The sequence below is a fragment of the Ursus americanus genome, chromosome 14 (genome assembly GCF_024610735.1).
Source record: "Ursus americanus isolate L20-20 chromosome 14, mUrsAme1.1.p, whole genome shotgun sequence".
In the NCBI taxonomy this organism is placed as follows: Eukaryota; Metazoa; Chordata; class Mammalia; order Carnivora; family Ursidae; genus Ursus; species Ursus americanus.
The window spans coordinates 42,823,126-42,831,774 of NC_142140.1; the positions used below are offsets into that span (position 1 = coordinate 42,823,126).

At 48.0% G+C, this 8,649-nt stretch overlaps 1 long non-coding RNA gene across 1 annotated transcript; it reads left to right on the top strand.

Annotated features, from left to right (window-relative positions):
- The first annotated feature begins 255 nt into the window (after positions 1-255).
- Positions 256-5,509, top strand: LOC123779935 (uncharacterized). Its single transcript, XR_006776308.2, has 3 exons — positions 256-400; positions 1,095-1,195; positions 5,008-5,509. It is a non-coding gene; the product is annotated as an uncharacterized LOC123779935 (long non-coding RNA).
- Positions 5,510-8,649: the final 3,140 nt, after the last annotated feature.

An 8,649-nucleotide genomic window follows, 5' to 3' on the forward strand; every position in this document is an offset into this window, starting at 1 on the left:
CTCCCAGAGGCGCAGCGCGGCCCAGCGGGCCCCGGACAGCCTGACTCGCGCTGTAATCGTGATAGAGCATCTTCACGAACTGCCGATGGCGCCACTTGTTGTGGCCGAAGCCTGATTTCTCGCAAGTCGGCACATCTGACAGCCTGAGGGTAGTTGGCCGCGGGTACAGCCACGCCTCCAGGACTCAGCACGCCCCGCCCTTCCCACCGCCTCGCTCCCCGCACTACTCGCCACGCCCCCCCGAGCCACGCCCCTTAGGACAGGCGCGGTGCCGCCGCGCCGCGCCGCGCATGTTGAGGCCGCCCGGGTTGGGGAATGGGGTTTAGCGGCTCGCGCGGACCTGGCGGTTGGTGAGTCTTCTTGGAAACCGCGCAGAAGCTCCTAAGCCGGTGTTCGAAACGTAAGCTCACCGGTTACGATGGAAATACCGGTACCTGGAAACCTTTTCAAAGCCACCTTTCCCGCCGTCACCTCTGCCCCTCGGGGCTGCCATAATCGTTCCCATTGACCCTCGGTGGTGTGGCTGCCCGCAGAGTGCCCCTTGGACCCCTGCACTGGCCGAACAGCCCATACCTCGTCAGTCCTCTTAGAGGGACTGCCCAGTGCTATGTTGTGAAAAGGAGAAACATGACAATGGACAGGCCCAATGCTGCGTGGTACAGTTGGGAAAGTCAGGCGGGCAGGTCAGTGACCTCCCAATCCCTTGGGGGGACCAAACCCAAGCCACTTCTCTGACTCCCCGCTCGGGCTGGTTGACGGGGCTCCCTTTATCCTATCGTGGGCCTCTTGGCCTCATTCACTCGGGCCAGCAGGACCATAAGCTCCTGTTGTTCCTTCCTAAAAGATCAGGGAAGTTTGTGGAGGAAGGTAGTACGACAGTTTCTGTCCTACTGCCCCGGCTACTTTGGAACCCCCTTAAATATACCTTTTTAAATATCCCTTCGGAACCACAAAATACTTAAACAATTTGTTGCTGTTGGGGGCTATAGTGAGAATTTTTTTAAGTCGTTTTTCCGTTTATCTGATTGACTCCCAATTACTCCGTCCCTACACACGTCTCAAACTTACTTATGCAAAGTTCCAATTCTGTGCAGGGAGGATGCAAAAAAAAAAAGCAAAATATCCATGGTATGACTTAATGGAGCATCAGTCCTACTGCCAGATTTGGAAGGACCGAAGTTAAGTAATTTCCAAGGTAAGTAATTAAAAATTTTAAACTAAGACGAAGTTGGAAAGTCATATGCCATTGATGATTGTTAATAGTCTATGCCCGAAATGTCAGGATTTTCTCTAAGAAGAAATTCTGAAAAGACCTTATTTCCCATCATTTTAAATAGAAAAAATTATAAGGCGTAGCAAGTCCATCAAAAAACACTGCCAGTTTTCCGCGTCTGGCTGGCTCAGTCACAGGAGCTTGCAATTCTTGATCTCTGGGTGGTGAGTTCAAGCCCCATGTTGGGGTTCGGAGTGAACGGTCAATTCTTCAGGCGTCTTTGGTGCAAAAAGGGTGGTTTTATTAAAGAGCAGGGGACAAGACCCTTGGGCAGAACTGCACTGGGGTGGTGAGGACTGGCCAGTTATATACTTTCAAGTTGGGAGGGAGTTAGGGATAGCGTTAAGTCTCTAAGGCATTTGGAAGCCACGTTTTCAGGACCTTGAGGGGTTGGCTGTTGTTAGGAAAAGGGCATTTACTACTGTCTAGTAAAACCTTAGTCATGAGACCCATCAGATGTATATCAGTGGGCCATATGCTTGGAGGATGATTGCTGACATATACCTTGGCAGGTTGGGGGGTTGTCGGTAGAGATACAGGAAGTTTCCAAAGGAATTTTTATATGTTAAAGAAGACTTATAAGATCCTGGAGGTGGGGTTAATGTTAAGCTAAAATTGCCTTTTGCCTCTAGCAAGTATTGAGTTGAGTTCCTAGAGGAAGGTCACTCTGCCTGTCTCAAGGACTGGTCAATGGGCTGTAAGTTGTAAGGAAATTGAGGGTTTTTTTCTATATTTCTTTTGCCTTTGTTCTCCACATCATGCTAAAAAAATTAAATCAAAAAAATAATACTGTCTTTAGCATACAGTTGCTTTTTGTGCGGTAACAGTGACCTTTTGTAGACCAACAGCCTCAGATATTGTACATCTTGCCGACACTCCAAAGATCTGCAAAATGACTAGTGTGATTGATGGTCTGCTGATTGTATTTGAAAGTAACATAAAACTTTTCCCTGTTTAAAATGTATTTTTTGAAGACTCAATTTAAACTCTTTACATATGTATATAATACATTATATATGTATCAGCTAAAAGTGTTGAGAGAGAAATAACTGCTATGCAATTTGGGTATTAAAAATTAAAACCTTTGGGGTACCTGGATGGCGCAGTGGGTTGAGCGTCTGCCTTCGGCTCAGGTCATGATCTCAGGGTCCTGGGATCAAGTACCACATCAGGCTCCCTGCTCAGCAGAGAGTCTACTTCTCCCTCCGCCTCTCACTCCCACTTGTGCTCTCTCTCTCTCTTGCTCACTCTACTCTCTCTCAAATAAATAAATAAGTAAAATCTTAAAAAATAATTAAAACCTTCTTCCAGGAAAACATTAATTGGGGATATATTCTGTGGGTGTGCCTGTATTATGAAATAGATGGCAGGGGCACCTGGGTGGCTCAGTCAGTTTAGCTTCTGCCTTCAGCTCAGGTCATGATCTCAGGGCCCTGGGATCGAGCCCTGCATTGAGCTCCCTGCTCAGGGGGTAGTCTGCTTCTCCCTTTCCCTCTGTCCCCTCTTCATGTGTTTGCTTGCTCTCTCTCTCTAAAATAAATAAATAAATAAACTTTAAAAAAAAAGAGAGAGAGAGAGAGAAATAGATGCCAAAAATCCCATTGATTTTATTTTTTTTTTTATTTTTTTTAAAAGGTTTTATTTACTTATTCTACAGAGATAGAGACAGCCAGCGAGAGAGGGAACACAAGCAGGGGGAGTGGGAGAGGAAGAAGCAGGCTCATAGCAGAGGAGCCTGATGTGGGGCTCGATCCCGTAACGCCGGGATCACGCCCTGAGCCGAAGGCAGACGCTTAACCGCTGTGCCACCCAGGCGCCCCTGATTTTAAAGATTAAAGTTATAACTTGGTAAACTTGGGGTTGAGAAGTCCTTTCAGATTCTGACCCCAGAGTTCTACAGTCCTGTGTCAGTAATGATCCCTTGCCAGTCTTGGCATACAAACGTGCCCTAATGTTGTGTACTAAACACAGACCTCCTTTGACAACTAAGTTCTCTCCATTTACCATTCTTCTCTGCTCCATTCATGCTACTTCTCCTCATCTTCGCTCCTAAACCCTTTCCAGTCCAGCTTCCCTCCATACCACTTCACCAAAATGGCTTTCATGGGGGTCACCAATGATTGTCATTTTACTAAATTGAAGATTAAGTTTTCGTTCTCTCAGTCTTTTAGCTGCATTTGAAACACGACTGACTGAGTACTTCTTCCATCTTAAAACACTTTTCTGTGGATTTGCCTCCCTCCAGATTCACTCCCACCTTACTCTTATCTTTTATTCCTCCTCCTCCTCCACCAGTTCTCTGAGATCCTCAGCCCCCTTCTCTTTCTTATGGGCCCTCTCTTCTCAGAGCAAACCTACAGAGGCTCCCAGCTTTGAATACCATCTATCTGCTCAGCACCCCCAAGCCTGGGTCCTCTTTTCTGGGGGGAGCACTCAGGAGTCATCATTGACTCTCCTTCCCTTCTCACCCAGTCCTCCAGCAAGTCCTGTTGGCACGCATCCTGACTGCAGCCTCTTCTCGCTGTCTCCATTTCTACACTAGTTTCAGCCACTGTCCTCTCATACTGGTCTTCTGCAGACTGGCTCCCAACCCAGCTCCCTGCTTCCCCTCTTACTCTCCTACAGTCCATTCCCCAGTAAGCATCCAGAGTGCTCCATAGAAAACATGAAAGACATGATATATGTTAACCCCACACCCCAACTCCTCCTTTACCCCCCCCCTTAAACCCTCCCACTGGCTTCTTGGTGCAACAAAATAAAAGCTTAGGGGGTGGGGGGAAAGAAAAGAAAAGAAAAACTTAGATAACCAGATAACCTGGCCTCTGCCTAGTTTTTTGGCCTCATCTCCTATCCTTGCTTGTTTGTACTATTATTGTATGTCAGATTTTCTGGTATCTAGAGCTGAAAGCAATCTTAACTGAGAAACAGATATAAAATCATAGAATCTAAAGCATGGGAGGCATGGAAGGAAAAGTCTTGAGAATGTGTTTTAAAAAAACACACAAAAAATATGCAAAACAATGAAAATATAACTGATCTGTATGTATCTACCCAAAATAACGTAGTAACAAATAACAAAGTGATTTTTTTTTACAAACCAAGACAACTTACCAAGAAATATAAAAATACCTTTCATAGGGGCGCCTGGGTGGCTCAGTTGTTAAGCGGCTGCCTTCGGCTCAGGGCATGATCCCGGCGTTCTGGGATCGAGCCCCACGTCAGGCTCCTCCGGTATAAGCCTGCTTCTTCCTCTTCCACTCCCCCTGCTGTGTTCCCTCTCTCGCTGGCTGTCTCTGTCAAATAAATAAAAAAAATCTTAAAAAAAAAATACCTTTCATTATATTTTGAAAACAAAAAGATATATTTAGTAAATATGAAAGGACAAAAATTTTAACACCTTACATTTCTGGGCCCTAATGCAATAAAATTAGAAATAACAGAAATTGGGAATTTAAAGATGCTCAACTCTTTGAAAATGTTAAAATATTCTTTTAAATAAATTAATGCCTGGATCAGGGTGCAAACCCAAAACACAATTGCAGTGCCTGTAAATACACGTGCTTGCGAATATGGCATACCTGGATATATGCAGTGGTGATCAGAGAGCTCTCTGAGCCAGAAGCTCCTGTAGTGCCAGGTTATGTTCATCCTCCTAACTGTGCCCTGGAGTCATTTACATCCTTACAAGTGGGAGCCACAGGGAAGGCAGTACTAGGAACTGTTAACCATTACAGGTACCTGATACGTGGGACTCCCTCCTGCTGAGCCTGACCTTGACTTCAGGATCCTTTCCAGCCAGGGCTCCAGGCAACCGCCACTAATGGATCTGTGTTGTATACAAACTCAAAACTGCCCTCCAACGGCGGGCAGCCTGGAAACTGGCACCAGCAGCTGCCATGGAAAAGAAATGATGGCCGTCAGAAGAATACGTGATCCATCTCACATGAGGACTCAGGATCCCAGAAGTTCTGGTTGGGCCTCAGCTTCACATCTGCCTCATCCACAAAACATTCCTGATCCTCGGGGTGCCTGGGTGGCTCAGTTGGTTAAGCGTCTGCCTTCAGCTCAGGTCATGATCCCAGGGGCCTGGGATTGAGCCCCTGCTCAGGGCGCAGTCTGCTTCTCCCTCTCCCTATGCCACCCCCGCCTGCTTGTGTGCACACTCTCTCTCTCAAATAAATAAATAAAATCTTAAAAAAAAAAATTCTGATCCTCACCCCAGCTGTACCTAGTTGTCTCTCTCTCTCTCCTAGAATTTCCCTGCATGTCTTTCTTTGTAACTCTCTTGCAGGAGAGAGGAAAAATGCTGCTTGTGGAGCACTGTCATGTGCCAGGCACTATGATAATCAAGAAAGCCTATGCCAAAATTTTGCACTTCAACCTAGAGGACATGCCAACAAAGAACTGCCACTGAATTTTCAATCAAGGACCATTCCAAAACTCTTCAGTGACCTCACCAAGCAGTGTGACTCTGGAAAAAAGCTCAAATCTCACCCTAAATGAAATGTCTGTTCCCGGTGCCCGAGAGGACAGAGGCCCAGAGCACACTGTGGCAGATCCCCTGGGCGGAGGTGTGACCCAGCAGTTCAGGAGTGAGTGGGTGTCCTCAGGCAAGTTCTAATTAATTTGTACCTGAATAAAAAAGATCGGGTTAGAGAAAGGGGCTCTTGAGTCTGGTAAGCGAATTTTAAATATACAAAAGTTCATCTGGAAGCCATCACCCTACATTTGCTCTCTAGCTCATAAGATTTCGACTTGAGGCAGAAGAGAGTGAAGGCCACCCTGCTAGGCACGGCCCTAGATCCATTTAGATCTGGATCAGGCTCTAACAGCAGAGAGGCCCACTTGTGTGCTAAAGGACCTACGAGGCGCTGTCTCTCCAGCTAAACAGGGCTCCAGAAAACCTTAGTGTTTCCAGCATTCTGGACAGCTTCATCTTTCTTCCTAATGTTTTCGAGGTAGAGTTTGTACTGAGGACTGTGTCCTGCTTATACAGAGAAGGATTTAAAGGGCTGCAGACAGGTTAATTCACCCAGAGCTCTGAAGATTGCTACACCAGCAGTTGGTTGTCTCATTTCTTGTATTACTAATGATCCGTTAATTCAGAGACACAGTGTAACAACCTCAAAAGGATGTCAAAACCAGGACTGCAGAGTCCCCAGGCCTGAGCCATGGGAGGCCATAGCCGTGGGGTTCAGAGTACAAGCTCCTGACACAAGCTTTGCCATTCACCAGCTCCATGATTGTACAAAGTGCTTAACCCCACTCAGCATTCACTTCCTAGACTGTTCAATGGGCACTTGTACCTAAAAGGAATTGAAATGGTCTAGAAAGTCTGTGGCCACTAGTAAATGCTACTGTTACTTGTTGGTGTTAATATCACTACTATCAAACCTGCTCGAGGGAGTGACAACCCTGTGTTCTCTAAGACAAACATGAATGAGAACTAGGCCAATCAATAATCACCTCCCCCAACCCAGCTTTAAAAGCAACTCAGAAAATAGATGTTAAATGCTTCCCCATTAAATGTTTTTTTGTTTTTTGGGTTTTTTTTTTTATGTTTATTTCTACAGCAGTATCTCCCCTCCCTGACAAACAGGGAGGAAGAGACAGAAGAGCAGGAGGGGAGAAGTGCCCCAGGACAACAGTCCGGTCTCTGAAGATTCATCCAGGTTGGGACAGTGGCCATCCTGTCCTCTTATCTCCCCGGTGGCTCCCGGCCATTCTTTAAGCTCACCGGCGTTTTGAATTCAATGCTTTCGAATGCTGTGGAATTGCAGGTACTCCCTTGATTTGAACCCCATGCAGAACACCTTGGCAGTCTGCACCTGCTAGCCTCCCCTGCACGCAAGACTCGACTTCCCTGCGCATGCGCCGTAAGCTTCTTGCGCCACTTCTGTCCCCGCAGCTGTCGACTCAGCCTGGCTCGGCTCCCACACCTGTCGCTGGGCTCTGTGGAACTCGGGATCTTCTTGCTTCCTCTTTAAAAGCAGTCTTTGGTTTTATCCCTGCCTCGGCTATCCATCATGTGAGCTTTCTCTGGCTTCACTGTGTTTTAAGGGCCGCACCAGTTCTTTCTGGGCAGCCTGAAACACGGGTATCTGTCCGAGTAGGAAGCTGAGGAAGCTCCCCAACAGCCCCCTGTCAGCCCTGGCTGTTGCCAGAGGGAGAGGCTGGGGCCCCATCACCAGGCCGCCCAGCATGGAGGGAGTTTCCATTGTAGGATAAACCCTGAGAGCAGCTGGTTCCATGTGGGGCTCTACCACGTGAATGGTAGATGCCGTGGGTAAAGGGGAGGCCCCAGGGCCACGTTGGGGACTGCTTGTCTCCAGGCCTGGTGAGGGACTGGCAGGCACTTTGGCTGTGCTGCTGGCCTTCCACTGACTCCCAGTCTTCCCCAGGCCGCCAGCTTTCTGGGTTACAGAACACAACAAAGGTGGGAATGACAGGCTCCCTAAAACCTCATTTCTTTGCGTTGGCGGAGACCCTAGGCTGAAGCGTGCAGGATGGGGAAGGACAGCAGCTGTTGGTAGGGTCAGCCGAAGGCAGGGGCTTCACAGCAGTGGTCCACCCCTCCACCCTGGGGCTCTTGCCACCTAGGATCAGGTAGTCGGCCATCACATCCTCATAATTCCAGCCCATCAACAGGTCCTGGATCTGGTCCCACCCGTAGCCCATGGATAACATCACCTCAGTTCTGCCAGGGGTCCTTGTAGTCAGGGAGTGGCTCAATGTAAGGCTTTAGTTCTTCTTCATGGACCATGTTCATCCATGGGTCCTTCATGGTTTCCTCTAAAGCACTTCTCTCACTGGGATTGAGGGTCAGCAATTTCTCTAGTAGGTTTTCACACTCCACAGACCTATAAAGGGGAATGTGGTATATTCTGCTCAGTACCCACTCCCACAGCTCCCTGAAGTCCTATAAAGGCAGGGACCTGCTGGTCACTGGACAGTCATCATATAGAGGATGGCTCCCTGCTCCACACGTCCACTGTGAGGCTCTTGTACTTTTGGCATAAGGGGCACTACCACAGAAGCTGTTCAGCTTATGGCCAACAGTGAACTCGTTGCTGAAGCCAAAGTCTGCAACCTTGATGTTCAGGTCAGCTTCCAAAAGCAGGTTCTCTGGCTTTAGGTCCCTGTGGACGATACCCTCCTGGTGATGGTACTACACAGCGGACACTGTCTGGCAGAATCTGCCCCCGGGGCTGCTGCTCTCTCATGCAGGCATGGTCCAGTGGGTGATCGGGTGCCTATAGCGCACTCCGTGACCAGGCAGAGTGTTTCCATGGTGTCAGTCACCTCCAGTAGTTTCATGACTCGAGGGTCGTGATTCAGGGCCTTTGTGCTCTGGACTTCAAGGAATAGTCTGTGGG